The sequence below is a fragment of the Haliotis rubra genome, unplaced genomic scaffold (genome assembly GCF_003918875.1).
Source record: "Haliotis rubra isolate DU_JTF1 unplaced genomic scaffold, ASM391887v1 Scf233, whole genome shotgun sequence".
Taxonomy (NCBI): Eukaryota; Metazoa; Mollusca; class Gastropoda; order Lepetellida; family Haliotidae; genus Haliotis; species Haliotis rubra.
The window spans coordinates 421106-443730 of record NW_025766370.1 but is presented as its reverse complement, the minus strand read 5'-3'; the positions used below and the strand labels follow the sequence as shown (position 1 = coordinate 443730).

Here is a 22625-nt window from a genome sequence, read left to right as displayed (position 1 = left end):
TACATGCTCAGGGCTGAAGGGAAAGGAGACCCTTATCATTCTATAACACGTGGAGGAGAAAAATCTGCCATGATGTCTGTCGATCGATATTTGGAACTGTATGATCCAGAGTGGAAGAAAGACAAACAAAAAACCAGAAACCACAGAGCAACCTAAGATTAATTTCGTTACCCCTACTCAACAAGTGGTCGAACAGGCCAAGGCTCTTATTCAGATGCAGAAGAAACCTATAAAAAGGGGAACTAAAGCTGGAAAAAAACAGTTCTTCCCAGAAGCGCAAACTGTACACATCTAAAAGAAGTGGCTCTGGAGATAACTTGGACATACCCGTCAAAAAGAAGAAATAATGGCTTCATACACAGAAAGTGTGTCCGTTGAAGCTATCACTGATGAATTTGATCTCTTCACTGTACCTCCTACCTATGCAGCGGTAGATAAACAGTATTACATGACCTACAGACCAACGTCTCAAATTACAACCGATTCCAGCCCCATTGAATTTAACATCTCAGGACAAGGGGTAGATTACATTGACTTGAGGAGAACTCACTTACATGTGCAAGCCAAGATACTCAAAACAGATGGAACAGACATTACACCAGATGAAAAAACAGCACCAGTCAATTTATGGCTTCAAAGTCTGTTCTCTCAAGTGGATTTGTCTCTCAATGGAAAACTCATTACGAGTTCGACCAATCTATATCCTTACAAGAGTTACATCAAGGTTCTTCTCAACGAAACCACATCAGTGAAACAATCTCTACTACAGTCTCAACTCTATTACAAAGACAGTGCGGATTATTTGGACGAACCTGATCCTAATTCAAGCAACCTAGGTTTATTTGGAAGATATGAATACACTCGTCTTGGAACCGTGGATATGTGTGGACCTCTCTATGAAGATCTGATGGATTCAAAACGCTACTTGATTAATGGCGTGGATTTACAAATACGAATGTTCCGCACCCCTGCTGCGTTTAATCTCATGTCTGGAGAAGACTCACCCAGTTACAAGGTGAAAATAGAAGATATCTATCTGCGAATGTGTAAGATTCGACCCAGCTCAGCCATCATCACCAGTCATGCCAAAATTCTCACCCATCACACTGCAAAGTATCCTTTCACCAAAAGTGACATAAAAACTGTATCTTTACCCAAAGGACAGCTGAACTACACAGTGGATAATTTGTTTCAAAACAAGGTCCCCAATAACATTGTAGTAGCGTTGGTATCTGCAGAAGCCGTCAATGGAAGTTACACCAAATCTCCCTTTAATTTTCAAATGTATAATCTCAGTTCTATTGTTCTTTATGTGGATGGAGAATCACTACCAGGGGAACCCCTACGAGTAACTGATAAACAGTACATTGCAGCTTATAATACTTTGTTTGAAGGAAGAGCATCCAGAGGGTTGGATATCAACAGGGACGACTTTAACGGCGGATATGCTCTGTACCAGTTTTGTCTAGAACCTTATCATTTGAAAGACGACTACTTGGATCTGATAAAAAGAGGAAGCGTAAGGCTACACGTTCAGTTTAGTACAGCATTACCTGAGACAACAAATCTGATTCTCTATTCTGAGGATAATCTCATGCTGACAGTGGATAACGCAAGAAATATATTGTACTCTACACCATGAATTCACTCCAACTGATGTGTGCCCTTGATGCGGATGGAATCACAAAACAGTTTAATGTTAAAATAGGTGCAGCAGACCAACTTCCAAAGAAAATCATCTCCTACCCTCGAGGTTTTATCGTCAATACCCACGATTCAACACAACGAGGTCAGCATTGGATCGCTATTTGGTTACATTCACCAAATTATGGAGAATTCTTTGACAGCTTTGGAGAAAGACCCAGTTACTATCGAAGAGAATTTCAAGACTTTTTTAATTAAAAATGGATCATGTTATGAATACAATACCAAAGTACTTCAAAGCAGTGACAGCTCTACTTGTGGACTGTATTGTGTTTACTACATTATGATGAAATGTAGAGGATATGTGTTGTATGACATTCAAAGTAGTTTCACTTCAAATACAATGGTCAATGATGCCATGATGTATGACTATGCTTCTAAGTATTTTAATGCATGTATGTAAAACTGTCCATACTATCTAGATTTAGTGATGGTTAACTATGTTTCATGTTCATAGTGATGAGATAATGTACTTGGAAATAAACATAGAAAAAACCTAAATTTAGCTAGCCCACAGAAGTCCCCAATCGGAGAAGGACGGTTGGGAGGTATGGCACTGTGTTCTGTTATTATTATAGATGTCTACAGACAAACAACAAGATATACATGTTTTTCAATGTTTAATGACCCCGTTTCACAGGAGTAGAACTACAGGTTAGGGGTCAACCCACAGTCTACTTTACAATCACATAAAAATTACAGTGTAATCCATTTGAAAGGCTTCTTTTTCCTCTGTTGAGTATGCGCTGGTATTCCCGGAGGTTTAGGCCTCAGTGTCATTTCAGGTGTTTTGGAATTCATTTCCACTTCCAGACGTTGTCTGTTGCCTACAAGTCCTTGCGGCACGTGTATGTCTTTTAAGGCCTGATAGAATTCAGTCATTCCCTTGGGTTGAAAACGTTTATACAGATACTGTGAGTCCTTGAGTAAGTCTGCAATATGACTCCCCTGAATGACTTGACCCTGGTAGATGAGTACACCTTTCCGATTCCATGACAGTCTTTGGTCGGGATCATTTTGTATGTGTCTCAATAAAGCAGCACCTCTCTGTCTGTAAGGTTTGGGGAGAACACTCAGAATCAAACTGGTATCCATGGGTTCTGACTCATCAATGGTGGTATGATGAGTCACATCTGATGACGTATCCATTGCACCACCACCACTCAGTGGATTCACACGATTTTTCAAGAGTCGTTTATATTTATCCATAGGAATGAGCACCTGTTTTTGGATATGCTCCATTACAAAGTCTTCAATAAAGGTCCAACAACCTTCAACACTAAACTAATGACAGCCACACTTTTGGGTAGTAATTGCTGTTTCTTTGTCTTAGATATGGTTTTATCCGCGAGAAACCGAAGTACTTTTCTGTGTTTTCTCAGTGCAGTCAAATGTTTCTTTGACAGAGATACATCTGAGTGTAACAGATTATAAATAATCTCTACCAAGGCTTTTAACTGGTCATCAGTCACACTTTGCAACAGCACCTTCTTTTGAACAGGGGATGTATTCTCCTGCAAAAACCGTAAGAAATATCCGTTCTGTCTGAGTGTCTTAGACATAATGACGTTCCATTCAATGTTCAACACAATTTATAAGCACAACTCTCTGACTCATGGATGACTCCCCTCATTGACCATGACAAACAAAGGCACTGCTATTTATAGTCTCTTCCAACTGAGTCATATGTGTAGTGACTGTCATTCACAATGTAGTCCATGGGTAGAGGACTACCTACCAATATGCTTCTATCCTTCCATGTTAGAGTTAGTATGTATCCCACAGTTATTAACAACACAAGTATACACCATAGAGAGATAATGGTACGTTTCAATACAGGGGGGGGAGTTCCACGTTGGTTGTTGTGGGAATATTCAGAGACACGTGACAGTCGTCAGCTTGAGACTCCATGTCTACAAATGATAAAGTCTGTCTTAATGACGACTATTTATACTCTTGGCACATACACAACGGGATCTTCCCCCTGGGAAAATGCTGGTTCTGAGTCGTAGTTTGTCTTCTGTACGAGGAGACATGTCCAACACCAAATATCCATAAGGCTGTTTCATAGCATCAGTATATGCCTCCACTAATACACCACCCCGGCCAGGAAATAATTGTCTTCCAAGGGTCATTATCTGCGAGGTATCACGCACATTCTTGAACAAGACCAGGTACCACGTGTTCAAGGCTATGGTTCGTGCTGACTTGCCTTGACAATACAAGTTTTGAGTTATAAAGATAACACTCAGACATCGATGATGACAGCCTTGTGTAAATAACAACTCCATGTCTTTAGAACTTAACACATGATGTAAAAGATCATCCAGGATGATGAGCCCATGTTGTCCATCAGAGGAAAACTGTTCAATGTCTGCTTCGGTGGGTAATCCTTGTTGGAACACAATGTTTGGTACTGTTCTTTCCATGTCGTCAAACAGAGATTGATAAACACCATAACAGTACAATATTTTCTGGGGTGGGTGCTTCACATACATGCCATTCACATGTTGCAACAGTTTATACACCCACTGCGTCTTTCCTGCTCCTGTGGGTCCAGACACACAAATACTGGAGCAGGGTTCAAAAGGTGTTAAACTCTGTGTTTCCCACCAAGGTTTAGTCGGATCAATCACAGCTTTAGGACTCCAAGTAATGGCTGACTTGGGTGTAGTGGGTTGAACTTCAGTCATGTCCTCCCTCTTCTTGAGCCAAGGTTTCTTTCCATCAGAATCTATCTTGTGTACTTGTGATAAATGATTGGATAGTTTTGAAAGTTGTTTTGCAGTACAGCCAGGCACAGGACAATCTTTCTTGACACGACCCATGTTGTGATTGCTCAATGGTTCCAGTTCAACTGATAAAACAACTTGGAGGGACACGTATATAGCTTGGGAGGACACAGAGGGACACTCGAGGGACACAGAGGGACACTGAGGGACACTCGAGGGACACATGAGGGACACAGAGGGACACTCGAGGGACACTCGAGGGACACAGAGGGACACTTCAGGGACACAGAGGGACACATGAGGGACACATGAGGGACACATGAGGGACACTTGAGGGACACAGAGGGACACAGAGGGACATGAGGGACACATGAGGGACACTTGAGGGACACAGAGGGACACATGAGGGACACAGAGGGACACTTGAGGGACACTTGAGGGACACATGAGGGGACACAAGAGGGACACTGAGGGACACAGAGGGACACTCGAGGGACACAGAGGGACACTTGAGGGACACATGAGGGACACAGAGGGACACTTCAGGGACACATGAGGGACACATGAGGGACACAGAGGGACACTTCAGGGACACAGAGGGACACGTCAGGGACACAGAGGGACCCATACAGCTTGAAGATTAGCTCAGAAGACCCAGTGAAGTAATGGATTGAGGGGTTGATTTGTTAAAACCACAACCCCTACAAACCATTACTATTCAATTACAATTCACGGGTCCTCCGGCCCGGTCTCTGATGATATGACATTGGTTGGCTGGTTGGCTGGTTGACTGATGGTTGGATGATTGGTTGGATGATTGGTTTTTTGTTTGATGTTGGGAAGTATGGGTTAGTTGATGATGGGAGGAATAGGCTAATATCCATAAGGCAAAGTGTCCAAGTTGGGCTGAATGACCCGTTTGTTATAAACCATCTGGTACTTTTTCTTCTCTTCTCTATTGTAGATTTTCCGTTTCCTTTTCTCTCGTGAGATCTTGGAAGGATTGGTTACTATGATGGTTTTGTCTCTCTTGGGTGAAAGTACAATGTCCCGAATGGCTTCAAAATTGATGAGTTGGGTGTTCTTGAAATTCAAAGAAAACCCCCGGACTTTACACACTTGTTTCCCCTTTTTAGTTTCATAACTATAATTCTTGGGCCCTGCAGACACAAACTCCTCAATGTAGTCATTGTTGTCCAGTTCATTGGTAAGATCACCAAGATAATCTCCGAGTGGTGGCTTGTAATCATTGGGTTTGGCTACATAGATCACAGAATCAGTGTCATAATACAACACTTGTTGATCCAACTTTTCTAGGACACTGTATAACTTCAGTCTTGCCCAAGCAGTGGTGAATGTGGCCAAGAAGATGTTGGTCTTGTTGTCTTCCGGGACAAAGCTAGATTTATAATTATATTCCAACTGTAAAATCCGATCTGTCAGTATGTGAAAATCTGTCACTTCCTTGGTAGGATCTGTCAACATCTGGAAGAACTTTTCTGCTTCTGTGTCATGGATAAATTCTGATTGTTTCATGTTCAAACGCTGTCCAAATTTTCCCCAGAAACTGTTCAAGCATAATTTAGCCAGGGATCGTAGTCCTGGGGTTTTTTCTATGCGATCCTTGTCCAGTTGTATACCTTCCTTCTCTCTGTAGTCCGCTATGTATTTCTCCTTGTCATCTTTCGTTTCACACCATGCTGGCCATCCACTGGCTTGTTGTTTTAACTTCAAGAAGGTGTTGATGTAATCCGTAAACAATCCACACTGTCCTGTCTCAGGGTTGTACTGAGCTGTTTCTGACCAGTGGTAAATCTCATACACCTTGATCACTCTGTATCCTTTCTCAATGGCTTTCACTATTTCAGGTGTACACCAAGTTCCTAGGATGGCTCTCTGCTCATCTGAATGTTCACAAGGGGTCTGTTGCTCCTCGTCAGCACAGGTACAACATAAAGGAAACTTTAGCTTGCCTTCAGATCGATAGGGGAGTACTGGATGATAGAGTTTTCTAGGCGGTAATATCTTCACCTTGGCAATTCCAAAATAGTGATCCAAAGACTGGAAATTCTTGTGAATGATTTGGGGATGTCCAATAGGGTACTGACAATATTTGTTGACCCATGGGTAGAGACTTGTAAAGTCCACGTAATGAATTTCTTCACTTTCTTTCACCTTGTAGTGAAGTGTACTGGCATTGGTCCTGCCGCCAAAAAAGGAGTCACGTGGCTCTAAGCGATCCTGTATGTCCAGTGTACTGACAAAAGCCTTCATGTCTGGTTTATCCTTTAATTGTTGTTGGAACTCGTGTTCCCAGATGGTAACCACTTTGTAGCCTTTCTGTTTCAACACCCATGATTTCTTACAGGTGAGAGCATAAAGTTCTTCCACGGACTGTTTGGTCCTGGGGAGTATGGTCGATGATCTGTCGTGTGGAAAGCATGCCTTACAACCATGATAGCAACAACCATGGAATTCCAGTACTGTGTTTGTTTTGGGACAATAACCATCCACTCGGTAGTTGGTTCCAGGCACCTTATGTTCACCTCCATTCAGGGCATGTTGTATGTCAATATTTTCTGAATGCATGATCCATTCTAACCATTGAATGGAAACTTTACTATATTGTCCATGTCCAACATACCCCTGACATGGTACTTGAGCAATAGGGCTTGGAACTGTTTCTGCTTCATGGACAATAATACCCCTCTTTTGAAGCTGTCTTTGTGACATCCACTGACCACTCTCGAGCTTGACATCACATGACCCATCTTCTTCTTCGGAGGGTCTGGAAGACATCCAGTTTGTGATAGTTTGTCCATCAGTCAGTCTGGCATGTTCGTGAGGTTTCAGAAACTTGGTTTTAAATATGTTCATGCACAAGGAGGCTATAGTGATAGAGTTTGCAAAGGGATCAACGCCCTCAATGATCTCTCCTTCCGTTTCCTCGCCTGTGGCCTCCATCATCAGTTGCTGAAACTTTAGACAGGCTTCTCTGAGTATAGTGACATCTGAGATACAGTACTCCTTCATTTCTTTAGAAAAATCAAATTGTCCATGTTGTTGGCCGTACCATGTCAAGAATGCATCTCTGTCTGTAGCTCCCATGTAGTCCCCTCCATACATGTGAGGATCTGGAAAAGCTCCAATATAATTTTGGTTCTCCTTCAAATTGAACCAATGTGGGAAGTAACCCTTCTTCAGTTCTGTCAGTCCAAAAGCTTTGGGTAAGGAGGCCAATTTCATTGGAAGAAAGTTGAGACTGTCTATGATTCTGATGTTGAGGCCTTTCTCAATCTGCATGTACATAATTTTAGAACCAGTGTAAATGATTTTGCTTGGATACATGGATTGATCTATCATGTACTCCAATAGAAAGTATCCATCATAGGCTTTGCTATTGTGAGCAATAGCTGTGAAGTCTTTATGATTGCCACTGAAGAGCCATCTTGAAAATTCAATGTGAGCTCCATCTCCCTTGAAAATCACTTGACGAAATCCACAACTCTCTTCACAAGGAGGTTCCTTAAATTGCTTGGTTTTCTTGTCCCTTGCATTACAGACAGGGCATCTAGAACCACAGTGATGACATTTGGATTCTTCATCGACTGACTCTGTTTTGCAAACAGGACAGGCTGACTGAGCCACCAAGTAGTTGGGAACATGTTGACATTTACCACACCAGGATTGGTGACAATGCTGACAAATAGATGACTGATGGGGACAGTTATCAGCAGGACATGTAGGACAGGGCCCTTGTGGTGAATAACCTTCTTCACACATCAACTGTTCATCCTGTCGACATTCAAAGTCGTAAAAGATGAATTTACTCTTGGTCTCGTCCACTTCATTAGGTTTCTGGTAACAAAGATGATCTTGTTCCACCACTTCTTGACATCCAGGACATTTCCATTCTCCACAGTGGTGTAGTTTGGGGTCCCTCTCACTTCGACATAATACTTTCTTACACATGGTACATTTCCAGAAACTCTCACATTTTGAGGGGGTGTATGTGCCATTCTTTACATTTCTTTTTCCAGTTTGGTGGCGCTGGAAACATTCAGGTGACCTACAGGTCATATGGCAATGTCGACAAGTCAATGGAGTATCCGTTTCAGGACACTTTTGGCTATGGCATACAATGCAGGTCTCAGAGCAAGAATGACGTAATTTGTTATTGTAAGGTTTCAAACACTGCTCACAAAAATATGAGGCAGAGAAAAATCCAGTAATGTTGACAATGGCATGGAAATGAGATTGTGGTTTTTCGACAAGGTAGAGAAAGAGTTTGGGGTGTTCTGACTCTTGATCACCAACCCGGATAAACTTGTTCCCTCTTTCAGCGCTGACCACTAGAATCTGACATCCTAGTACTTTCTCGAAAGCTGGAATATCATTCAAATGACAGGCACGATCTGTAGGGATACCTGCCAATTTACATAACTTCATGGCCAACTTTCCTTGATCATGGCGTGACTTTTTTCTTAAATTTTCATATAAATGTTTGGGACATTTCCGATACTGGAGTACTAAGTCTATCAAGGGTGTTTGAGTATGACCAATGAGTTTCTTCCAGTCATCTTGACTAATTTGATTAGCTTTGGCCCAGCACACAATAATGGCTCTGACCATACATAGGTTATCCTCGTTGACAATCTGCACTATGGATCGTTTCAGATGAATAGAGTTGTTTTGACCTGTGAGTTGCATTAAGGTCTTGTTGGATCGACCGCCTCGAGGTATACGTATGATTCCTATATCCACATGAAAGGAGACATCCATGGCTAGTTCTTCACGACTGTTTAACACTTTCTCAATGTGTTTCATGATCAGTTCTGCATGTAGCTGGGACAGAGGTTGCAGAGGTACCACAATAGCCTTATTTAAGGCTTGATGATGGATAATGATTCTCCCCAAATCTCCTTCCTGAACATCATCAGGGATGGCTTGCTGTAGAACCTCTTCAAACAAGTCCTGAGACTTTGACCTTGCCATTCGTCGTTAAATTTGATCTCATAGGTTGTACTTATAGCTCCAGTCTTGGCAAAGGTCTTGGTGTTCTTCTTTGTAAAAGTATAGGGTTGAGTTTTAGGAGACTCAGCATCAGGGAGGGGGGACCCTACACCACCATACTGATTAATAGTACGTTGTCTTTTTGGAGGATTGGAGTCAGTAGACAGATCTGCAGAACGTTTAGGGCAGGTCATCCTGTGTTTTCTGAGATCAGGCATTCTCCTAAATGTATTTCCACAGAAGGAACATGGTAAACCCTTCTGTCGCCGATCATTGGTTTTGTTTAATGTTGGATCAATACTCTCCAAGGAGGGACTGTCATTAGAGCTGAGCTCGTATAAAGAAGACATTTCTTCCATTTCCTCATGGGTAAATTGAAGATCTTTTACCAGCTGGTCTTCAAGTGTTGCTGTTGGTGTTGTTGCTGCAACTGACTGATCTTCTGTCTGTCTACACAGCAAGCATACAGACCTCATACCTACTCGCTCATCGTTTGACAGCCCGTGTTCTTCTGCCCACTTGATCAAACTGGCATAGTCATCAAAAGAATCTATTTTGGTTTGGAGATCCATCTGAAATAAAACAAATATTCACCCTGAACCATACTTTACAGTATTGTGTCATTTTCATCCATCTTGTGCTAACATGCCAAATAAATAGTATGTCATTATTATTATTCATATATACACTTAAAATAAGACTTCATTTTAGAAATGTGAGCAGCCGTTTGGGATATGTACCCGGTTTGGTTACGTGGCCGTTTTGAAAGTGTCGTTTGCGAACCGGTTTGACACAGAACCGGTTTTTAGGCTGAGACACGTGTGTCCCTAAAACCGCGCGAAAATGTCTTTGTTTGAGTGATAGCACATGGGGGTCTTTGTCTGACTGAGAGCGCAGAGGTACAGGGTGGTGAGATGTGTTACTCTGTGACTTGATGGATTATAATACACAAATGTGATGGATGTATTGTGGATTTTTTAACTCTAGACTGGTAAGTCGATCTATGCAGTGTCTAACAGTATTTCAAGCACGTTGTTTTCATGGTCTGGATGCCTTTAACGACGTTATGGGTGTTACATAGCACACAGAACGATTGTAAAAGTTGATTTTCGTATGAATAGTGTATATCATGTACATTTTGTAATACATGCTAAGGTTGTGTTTATTCTATGTATTTTGTATTTCTGTACGTATTTCAAACAGGAAAAACAAATGTTTGTCTTTAGACGTTTTTTTTGGTGTCGGATTGTCCAGGTAGTTTGTGTTACATTCCCAATGTACGGAGCTCGAATTCATGTTAAAAAATACTAACATTTTATTTGTGCAAGTGTTAAACATTCAATATGGCAGCCTGACACGCAATAGTGACATACTTTCATCCAGATATTGGGGGAGTTAAGCATGTTGTTGTCATTGTTTTGAATGCGAACGTTAAACATAGTACACAGAACGCATAATTTTCGCATGAATAGTGTATATCATGTACATCTGTATGACACACCGAAGTTTATTCATATTATTGTGTTGGATTGACATAACACATGTTGCTCATTCTACAGGGATTCTAATATTCTGTATGCATAGCGATTCTATAGGGATTCTAATGTTCTCCACAAACTATGATTTCCACGATTTTCATTTCTTATAATTTCAATAGTGTCATTGGATTTCAAAATGGCGGCGGGGGACGCGATCTATGATCTGGTTTCTTCAATGGGTGTGAAGGCCGTCATGCTTCTCGGTTCATTGAACGTAGGGAGAGGCAATGTTATGGCAGAATGAACATGGCACACCTCACTCGGAGGCTGTCGCAAATTAAAAGAAAGTATTAACATGGACACTCGGTAACACGTATTTGAAGTTATTTATTTTTCACTCCATTATACGTTTGTTTTCTTAATCTTCATGCTTGGGTGGGAGAGGGGATTCCCTTCCCGTAAACATAGCTTTGAATGGCTGTAGGTCGGACTTACGGGTGGGCAAATGAGTCATTCATTGTTGGAGTACAGTATGAATCAATCTGTTTCTTCACATGAATGGGTTACTTGTTTCAACCCCTCTAAACATCTAGATTGACCACCACTGTTTGCCTCAATAATGGATATACCCATTCATGGACATAGGTGTACTGCAGGAAACAATGCATATATGTATTCATGGAAATATGTGTGGATACAATTGATATGTGCGTGAATCGATCTGTTCATGGAACTATTCTAAGTGAAATTGTGCTGTTCATGGACATATGTGCTCATGGACGTATGTGTGCTGAGGATTTCCTATGGATCACATGAGGTAAGTTGCTTCAATTCCCTGTTCTGATGTTTCCACAAATGTGAAGGGTAACTTACCTTGATGTTCTGTTGATGTATAGTTGAGAGGCTGATGAAAATATATATCCAGTAGACAGTATAATCCAAGGTTGTTTAGTAATCCAGTGTACACAGTATAATCCAATGAGAAATGCACTCTGGTATATCCACAATGTGTGAAATCACTTGAATGTATATCCACTAATGACTGAACTGAGTATGACATGAGGCCGTTTGGGGGCCTTTATATACCCACCCGAGTCTAAAAATAGACACATTAGGTGTGCTCACAATAGATCTCAATATAGACCTGAGACAAAGACTCATCATCTAAAAATAGACACACCAGGTGTTCACACCATCTCAATATACAATAGAGAGCAGTGACTCATCATCTAAAAATAGACTATGTGAAGTCTAACAATAGATTTTGACCCTATAAAGCCCCATAGCTAAAAATAGATTTTGACCCTATAAAGGCCTCTATACTACTTTATATTATCCAAACTCAACGTATTATACATGCAGTGCGTATCACGAGGGCCGCTGTCAGTGTAGGAATAGCCCATCTGATGTACCTGTGACCTCTGAGGCCCTCCACTGACCTCATTTGAGGCCCTGTATGGGTTTATGAAAGCAGGTGACATTGGGTCAGATTTGTCGTTGTCCCTGCTAAATAAGATTGTGTACACTGTGTTCAGTATGTGGCAATTTATATTACCCAGGACCGGCGAAATTCATTTCAATTTGTCATTGTATATGCAGATATTTTTAATTTCTTCTGAAGTATCTTAATGCTGTCACTTGATCTGTGACCCGTGAAGATCCGGGGTAGAATAGGTCTTCAGCAACCCATGCTTGCCACAAATGGCGTCTATATGCTTGTCGTAAGAGGCGACTAACGGCATCGGGTGGTCAGGCTTGCTTACTTGATTGACACATGTCTTCGGTTCCCAATTGCGCAGACCAATGCTCATGCTGTTGATCTCTGGATTGTCTGGTCCAGACTCGATTATTTACAGACCGCCGCCATATAGCTGGAATGTTGCTAAGTGCGGCGTAAAACTAAAACCACTCACTCACTCACTTGATCTGTTGTGATGTTCATGGCTCCTTACCTCAAATGTGAAGCTATCTAAAAGTTACAAAAAGTTTCTAGGTTCAAGATAACAGGTATCAAGTTGTTCCCAAATTGATATCGTTTTACTTTAAAAATATCAAGTTTCAAGGAACTGCCCTGATGTGAACCGATAACACTGACTGCTATTTCTCGATGTATTTGTATTGTACCAACAGTACCTTTGATGGTAACCTAATCAAGAGTGCCCCAATCATTGAAGTCAGGATTGTATGGTTTTAAGATAAACAGCACAGTGCTTATAGTGTAAAGAGGGTCAACAGCGTGACTATATAAACCATTAGACTTCATTAAAATTGTAATTTGTAGGTCACATAACTGACATTTTGTTTCTGGTGTGAAATACACCAAAACATTCAGGGTAGTTCTCGAGCAGTTGATTAAATAATCAGACAGTAGATCAATCTCGCTGAACCCATGAACTTGGGAGGCTATTTTTGGCTAAGTTTTGGAGCCCATTTCTGCTGTACCTTGCCATGATATTGCTGGAATATTACTAAAAGCGGCGTAAAACTAAACTTACTCATTCAGATAAATACAGTTTCATTTTCTGAAAATGAAGAACGTCTGTGGACTACTTTTTATTTATAATTATGATTATTATTTACTGTAGGGACAGTTTTTCCTGTAAAATATGCTTTACAGAGACTAGATGTTAGTCTAATCTCGAACAACCTTTTGGGCGGTGAGGTAGCCTAGTGGTTAAAGTGTTCGCTCGTCACTCCGAAGACCTGGGTTCGATTCCCCACATGGGTACAATGTGTCAAGCCCATTTCTGGTGTCGCACGCCGTGATATTGCTGGAATATTGCTAAAAGCGGTGTTAATTAACTCACTCCAACAGCCTATGTTAAAAGACGGCATTAGTCTGGCCTAATGCAGCAACACACTCGTACATGTGTAGACATGCATGATGTCCATACTAGGGGTGTACCGATAGAAGAAGTTTCATGAATCGATACGTATCACGATACCCATGTCATGATTCGATACGTATCACGATACCTATTTTCACGGAATTATTGCATAAATTTAGTTAGATTTTGAACATTAATATTTCATATTATATAACTGTCCATGAAAAGATCAACATTTTTTATTCTCAGAGATCAAAAAGTTTTAACTTCCCATCTTTGTGCATGAAAAATAATCATTTATAACTCTCATAACTGAGTTTAGTTTTACGCCGCTTTTAGCAATATTCCAGCAACATCACGGCGGGGGACACCAGAAATGGGCTTAACACATTGTGCCCATGTGGGGAATCGAACCCGGGTCTTCGGCGTGACGAGCCAACGCTTTAACCACTAGGCTACCCCACCGCCCCCTATAACTCTCATAAAAAAACATGATATAATTGCAAAATGTAAACGATACATAAACATATTTAAATCGATTCTTTCAAAACTAAGTATCGATACAGTTGCAAAATGTATTATTTTTTCATTACATATTGCAATAAAAGCAGTGCAACTGGAATTTGGCCAGTGCAACTAGGTTTTTATCTTAGGTTGCACCTGGTGCAAGTAGGCTAACATCTCGATACAAAGTAAAGAGGTGAGGATGGCAGAACAGTCAGACTCAGTATATTTTATGTAAGTAATTTGTAAATGTCAACCAGGACTCATAAGAATTAGTAATAATGAATTTGGGAAATTTCTAATTAGAGTTAGCAGTCACTTGGTACTATGTAGGTAGTCACGATCGGGATGCACCGATTTAGAGTATTTTTCTAAGTGTCTTTTTAAGTGTATATATGTAGATATGTTACTGTATTAATAAATTATTATTGTTCTTGAAATACATCTTGTACGTTTTTATACAAAGTTTCTAGTTGTTGTTCCAAAAGTTTCGGAGTTATGGAAAGTATAAGTTTCGCGGGTTCAGAAACCAATGCCAAGTCTAGCCATTAGTAAACATCAGCTAGCTAATTATATATGCAAGGAATATCGGGTCAGAGGTTAAAGGACGGTCCTCCCCAAGAACTGACCAATCAGGAACAAGTACATTATAATGTCAATATGGCTGACGTTTGCTATGAGCTAGACGCGAAGCACAGAAGTCTTAATTTCAAGCGAATTACACTGAACACAATAGTTTACATATCACAAGTTAATTATCTTAACACGTATTCCCTACATTTATCACTTATCAGCAATATATTTTCTTGGAGTAACAAATGATCTCGTAAGTGTAATGCAAATTAGGGGGCGGAATTTAGACTAATGGGACTTAATGGGACTATGTAAATTCTACACTTGTACTTTCGCATGCACAAGGGTACATATTTTAGTGACTCTGAGCATCGAATACCATACCCTCCCCTGTTTTGCGTTACATAAATTTTTGGTGGCAGCGGTGGGATTGATAATATTAGGAAAGTGATAATGTTTTGTGTTGTCTATTTTTAGATCGTTTCTTGCGGAGTATGTATTTCGTCAAGGGAATTAGTTAGAAATGTAAATGGTATGTTGTTGTAACAAGTTCTGGCAAATTATTGTTACAGTTTCCAGTTCCCTGGTCTTGTGGATAAATTTGGATTCTCTTGGACTCTGTAATTGTAATTATTCTCATTTCCTTGGACTGCAATCACTGTAATTGTCTGTGATTATTTTGTGCATAGTCAAGAAGTTAGCTTCTTTGTGAATAATTTGTAGAGTTCTTCTTTGGAAGATCTTGGAGTTCCTGTAGATAATTCTTGTAAATATTTTTGTACCTTGGATCTGTCTTGGAGAGCTGTAAACTTTTTGTGATTTCATCCCTTGGAGTTGAAGTGATTTATTGTACTTGTGGATAAAATAAGTTGGTGGGGATTGGCTTTTAGTGAAAATTCTATTGGGAATAGAATGGCCGAGCACCAGGATAAAGTTCCAATCCATTGTTCTTCTAGTGCTTTTCTTCAACATGATTTGGACATGTCAGGAAGTCAAGCAAGGGAAGTACAGGTTACTCTTAGTGAATCTGGCGAGATAATTTCTAAGATACCAGCTGGTTCTGGCAGAGATAGAGAAATTGGGAGTGGTTACATCTCCCGGATAGGCCAGGATATACTAAGAGGGATTTCACCTAGGAGGCCGGGTGAGGTTAGTGGAATTGCTGTGGGCCCCAGAATTCCACTGGGTAAATTAGAGACAAAGCGTCGTCTCAGTTTTATGGATGACCAGTTTCAGGGAAAGACAAACTGTGGGGAAGTTATTGATAGTCTGCTAGAGGACCGACCAACTTCTAGGATATCAATGATGGCAGGATCTAATGGGATCTCTAACTCTGAACGATGGGTTGTCCGGGATAAACCAACTATTTTACCCATGACTTTTGATGGACAGAGCTGCTTTCATGATTTTAAAGTCCATTTTGAAATGGTAGCTGAATTAAACCATTGGATGAAGTCCAAAAAGCTACTTACCTTGCTGTCCAGCTGCGTGGTTCTGCTCAACAGGTGTTGGGAAACTTACCTTCTGCTCATAGAGTTGATTATCACAGGCTAGTACAAGCCTTGAGACAGAGATTTGCTCCTAGTAATCAGACGGAATTGTACAAAGTACAGCTGAAAAGTAGAACTAGCCACAGAGATGAAACTTTATCTGAGTTGGGACAAAATATAAGAAGACTTGCTTGCATGGCGTACCCTGATGCTGGTACAGAACTGGTAGAAATCTTGTCTAAGGATCACTTTATCGAGGCACTTCAGGAGTCAGATATGAGACTAAGAGTACAACAATCTAGACCTAGAACCCTAGATGAGGCTGTGCAGTTAGCTGTGGAGTTGGAGGCTTTCCATCATGCTGAAATTCAACGTCAGGGAGGACGTAAGCTGGCCAGGGTGATAGAGGATACTAGAAACGAGGATTTAAAGTCTCAGGTGTCTGACTTGACTAAGGCAGTGGCAAGTCTCACTCAGATAGTAACTCAGGGTAATTCCTCGGGAATACAAAATAAGAGGAGGTCGTTCAATAAGCACATGGATATAGAATGTTTTCACTGCAATCAAAAGGTCATTACAAACGTGACTGTCCGGTTCTGTTCAGACAGAAATCGGGAAACTAGAGTCAGCCACACTCACGGGTCGGAGTAAGGCTGTAAAAGAAGGACCCAGTTGTAAAATAAATGATAATAATGATGTTTCCGGGATCTGTGTTCCTGTTGTCGTTAATGGTTCAAAGTTCTCCATGTTGATAGATACCGGGGCATCTGTGTCATTAATGTCTGTGAAAAGTTATTCACAAATTCTCAAAGATAGGAAACCTAGTTTAGAGGCTTCTTCTGAGAGGATATTACAGGCAGATGGAAAACCATTGAGCCTTCTGGGAAAAGGACTTTTCCATATAAGCTTAGGAAAACACACCTGTAAACATGAGTTCTGGGTGGCTGAAATAGGAAATCAGGGCATACTTGGACTGGACTTTCTGAAAGAGAATGCATGTAATCTGAATATGGGAGATGGATCCCTTGAGATCGGGGAAAATAGCTTGCCTTGTGAAGACGAGAGAGAGACAGATTTCTGCTTTCGTGTATCCTGTCCGAAAACAATAAGTATCCCTGCACGTCATGAGATGATTCTACCAGGTCAAATTCTCACTGACAATCCAAAAGCTGTAAAAAAAAGACTATGTCATTGAAGGGAGCCAGTCTTTTATGTCCAAAAGCTGTTATTTGTAGCTAGAACTCTGACTTGCGCCTCCGAAAATGAAGCTGAGGTAGTTGTCAGGGTGCTCAATCCATCTGAGGAGGATATCAAAATTTATTCGGGAACTCATTTTGCAGAATGTTTTCCAATAGATCATGTCCAAGCAGTGCAGTCCAATAAACCTGGACAGGTGAGGAACATTAAGAAAGTAAATTCAGAATTACCTGAATACTTAGAAGAAATGGCAAAAGAAGCTGTTGCAGACCTAGGTCCGGAGCAGAGCTCTAAGCTTAAAACTTTAATAACTGAATGTCAGGACATCTTCTCAGCTTCGTCAACGGACATAGGGAGAACCAACCTTGTCCAACATAGAATTTTGCTAGACAATCCTCAACCCATTAAACAGCCAGTTAGGAGGTTACCAGTCCATAGTCAGGAAGAGGTTAAGAAACATATTCAGGATATGTTAGACAAAGATGTCATAGAACCTTCCAATAGTCCTTGGGCTTCTCCTATTGTGCTAGTTAAGAAGAAAGACGGAACTACAAGATTTTGTGTGGATTTTCGATCGGTGAACAGTCGTTCCGTGATCGATGCTTATCCGATACCGAGAATAGACGATTCTTTAGACTCGTTAGCTGGTTCCAGTTGGTACAGTACCCTGGACTTAACGTCCAGCTACTGGCAGGTAGAAGTCCACCCCGATGATCGTCCCATCACTAGTTTCTGTTCTCGTCAAGGACTGTATCAATTCAAACTCCTTCCATTTGGCCTTACAAATGCACCCTCAACTTTTGAGAGGTTAATGGAAACAGTACTCATGGGTCTTCAATGGGAAATATGTCTGGTTTATATGGATGACATTATTGTGTTTGGCAGCAACTTTGATGAGGCACTCAGACGCCTGAAGCAAGTGTTTGATAGACTTAGGGAAGCTGGGTTAAAGTTGAAACCTAAGAAATGTCATTTGCTCAAAAGGGAAGTGGAATACTTAGGTCACATTGTAAATGCACAAGGTGTTCACACTGACCCTAAGAAGGTAGAAGCAATCAAAAACTGTCCAAGTCAGAAGAATGTATCGGAACTTAGAAGTTTTCTGGGTTTGTGTAGCTACTACCGTCGCTTCATCTCTGGTTTCGCTAAGGTTGCAGCTTGTCTGCATAAGTTGACCGAGAAAGACAGAGCATATAATTGGACTCAGGAATGTTCAATCGCTTTTGAACATCTTAAAAGTAAACTCATCAGTGCCGACATTTTGGCCCATCCTGATTTCACCAAACCATTCATCCTCGACACAGATGCGAGCGATTTTGCAATAGGTGCGGTTCTGAGTCAGGTACAGGATGGAGTTGAAAGGCCAATTGCTTATGCCAGTAGAACACTGACAAAACCAGAAAGAAATTATTGCGTCACCAGGAAGGAGTTATTGGCTATAGTACACTTTGTCAAACATTTCAAACCCTATTTGTATGGAAAATCCTTCCTGATAAGGACTGATCATGGGGCACTTGCCTGGTTGACTCGGTTTAAAGAACCATGCGGACAAATAGCTAGGTGTCTGGAGACTCTATCTTCTTTCCAATACGAAATAGAGCATAGACCAGGACGCAAACATGCTAATGCAGATGGCCTTTCTCGCCTTCCTTGCAGACAGTGTGGTATGACGTCTGAGGACTCACCTGTAACTAGGGAAGTTTGACAATTACAGTTGGTCGATACAAGTCAACAGGACTTAATCGACAATCAGAAACAGGACCAGGACATAGGAAAAGTACTGACTTTTCTAGAAAAGGGTCATAAACCTAAGTGGTCAGAAATTTCAATGTGCAGTGAGGCTATTAAGCTGTATTGCGCATTTTGGGATCAGTTAACCATTAACAATGGTGTACTTTGCAGAAAATTTGAGACAAAGCAGAAGGAAATAAAGCTTCAAGCTCTAATTCCTAAAAATAAACAAAAGTTAATCCTTGAGCAAGCTCATGATAGTTTGACTGGAGGTCATTTAGGGGTCAAGAAAACAGTAGAGAAGATAAGGCAGAAATATTACTGGTGTGGACTCCGTAAGGATGTAGAGTTATGGATTCGGTCTTGTGATGCCTGTTGTAACCGTAAGCCTCCTCCAAGGAAACGTCAAGGTCTGATGCAGTTGTCCGGGGCTGGAGTCCCTCTAAAACGGGTGGAAATGGATATTGTAGGCCCACTTCCAGAAACTGAAATGGGAACATCTATACCTTAGTTGTGTCAGATTACTTCACAAAATGGGTAGAAGCATATGCAATGCCAAACCAAGAGGCAAAAACAGTGGCTGAAACTTTGATATAAAATTTCATCACAAGATTTGGTGTACCTAGACAAATCCATACTGACCAGGGGAGACAATTCGAGTCAAAATTGTTCCAAGGCATGTGTCAACTCCTTAACATTGACAAAGCCAGGACCACCCCAAAAGGTCCGACTGAATTGTAGAACGGTTCAATAGGACGTTGGAGGCTATGTTGAGTGCTTTTGTAAGCGAAAATCAGAGAGACTGGGACTTCTATTTACCTTATCTAACTATGGCTTACCGCTCCACAATTCATGAAAGTACACATTTCACCCCAAATCTATTGATGCTAGGGAGAGAAATCAATCTTCCAGTTGATATGTTTGTAGGACTTCCAATTCAGGATATCAGTTCAACGCATCAATGGGTAAATGATGTAAAGGAACATCTAGAGGATGTATTTGTCCTGGCTAGGAAGCACCTGGAACAAAATCAATTGAGGCAGAAGAAGTATTACGACAAACATACAAAATCTTCAGCATATAAAGTAGGAAGTCAAGTTTGGGTTTACTTCCCCCATAGGAAAGTAGGCACATGCCCAAAACTGCAATGTTTTTGGAAAGGACCCTTTCAATTAACAGCGAACTCAGTGAAGTCAATTATCGTGTCAATTGTGGATTGAGAGGTAAACCTCAAATAATACATGTTGACCGTATGAAGCCAGCTATTTCCCGTGAGGAAACACATAAGGTTAATACCATACCAGCACCAAATTTCCCCGTGGAAATCAACAGCGAAGTTTTTGCAGACGACTTACCTTTAATAGAGGACCACTCTCCGGCAGAAGAGGTTTGTGGTTATGGTTCTAAGCGTACTCGTAAGCGCCCAAGATATCTTGAAGACTATATTCTATAACTAGTTACCAAGTACCAACTGAACTGATTGGGGAGGGAACCACAAGTATATGTTAAATATGCACCAGGACTGTTTGGAACTATATTGCGTTCTGTTCTTTTCCAGATGACTGCCCCTGGGAGAACCATAAAATGCGAAAAGGTATTTGTTACTATTGGCGGACGTGTCAACAATGTCTCTATATCCCACGGGAATGATGCAAGTTGTAATGAGTGCAACTTCTCGGCCGACCGGATCTCAGAACAGAACCTCCACAAGCGAGAGGTAGACAGCAACCTTACCGTTAGGAGGCCCCTGTCGACCAAGAAGTTCCCGTCTAGGGAATTTGTTTCCTCCTCTGAGAGTGAGGACGAGGAAAAGCAAACCCGGAGCTCCTCCTCCTCGTCCTCATCCTCCACATCATCCTCATCATCTTCCTCTTCATCAGGAAATTTCAAGGGACAGAAAAAGGAAAGTGAAATAGAGGAAGAGAAGGAAACAAGGAAAGAAAGAAGAGAAGAGTAGAAGAAGAGGGGGGGAAGGTGATCAGAGAGGAGGAGAAAAAGGAGGAACAGATAGAAGAGAAAGAAACAAAGAAAAGAAGAGTGGAAGGAGAGGAGGAGAAAAAGAAAGAGGAAGAGCGGAAGGAAAAGGAGAAAAAGGAGAAGGAAGAGAAGGAGCGAAGGGAAAAGGAGAAAGAAGATGAGAGAAAGAAGAAAGAGGACAAGATAAGACGAGAGAGAGAGGACAGAGAGAGGAGGGAGAGGGAAGAAAGACGTAGAAAGGATCCAAATAATCTTTTTAACTGGCCACCAGGGGTCAGAAGACATCGCCAAGAAGAACGGAAGGAAGAGATCCCTGGTGGCCATGGCGTCCGCCACATTAGTCTATCCATAGTAGAGTGGTGGACGCCAACAGAAGATTAGATTCCATCATACTTCCGGTAGAGTCCTAGGTTAGATTATGACTTTAGGAAGCGATTGTACATCTTTAAACTATTTCTCAAGTATAGAGAGAATACATTTATTACCTTACTGTCAGAATACGATATGTACGTAAGCCCTATAGTTGTTAGAATCGTCAAACAGCGTAGGGATGACAGGTTGTTTTATGGGTGCCGCCATCTTTGTTTACGAATCTCTCGCATGGTCACGTGGTCACTGCAGCGGGTGCATTTCGATTGTGACGTCATTGTAATAAGAATAAAAGGGAGACGCTACCGTAAATCTGCCTGCATTTCTTGGAAGCATTAAAGGTCACATGCAACGTAAAACACAACTTTGCAGATTCTGATACCTTTCGGTATGGACATACCGAAACAAATCGTCAAAAATGCAAATTCAAACTTATAAAGTTGAAAAATAACGCGATGAAAAAAACCGCGCGAAATCGGAGTTCAAACGTTTCACTAATTTTCCCCAGACTTTTCTGGGGAAAACGGGTTTCAACAGCTGGGCTGCGCTCATAGCACGTGCGCAAGTAAATAGGTTCGCGCAGTTTGGAAGCGGGTTGTCGGGTGAATACTCGGTGAAGGCTTTGGTGTGAGCTATTTTTCTATTGTTTTGTTGATATCTCACAGGCGCCAGCTTTTATGTGTTATGACAGTAAATTAACTGTTTATATAATTTTCATTTCACCACACGTTCTTCTTACCGAGACACTTTCTCAATTCGATACTTAAAAGCAATGTCATTTTTTAGCGTTGACAGAATTTCTAACTGTGATATAGATATGTCGTTGTCACAGACAAAACTCAATGTCTTGTTTCATTGACACCTGTGTGTCTGCCTGCCTGTCTGCTAATGACAATATTCAATACACAGCTGCTATCACTGACCACATGCAATTTGAACTTAACACCAATCAGGCTATACACCATAAACAAAATGCATTGATTTATGGCCCGAGTTCGGTCTCTGTCACATTATGTAATTACACAGACA

At 41.1% G+C, this 22625-nt stretch overlaps 1 long non-coding RNA gene across 1 annotated transcript; it reads right to left on the bottom strand.

Annotated features, from left to right (window-relative positions):
- Window positions 1-523: 523 nt before the first annotated feature.
- On the bottom strand, window positions 524-21872 carry LOC124278220. Its single transcript, XR_006899026.1, has 4 exons — window positions 21704-21872; window positions 16527-16533; window positions 5932-5935; window positions 524-534 (listed from the first exon to the last, which is right to left on the bottom strand). It is a non-coding gene; the product is annotated as an uncharacterized LOC124278220 (long non-coding RNA).
- Between the last annotated feature and the right edge of the window lie 753 nt (window positions 21873-22625).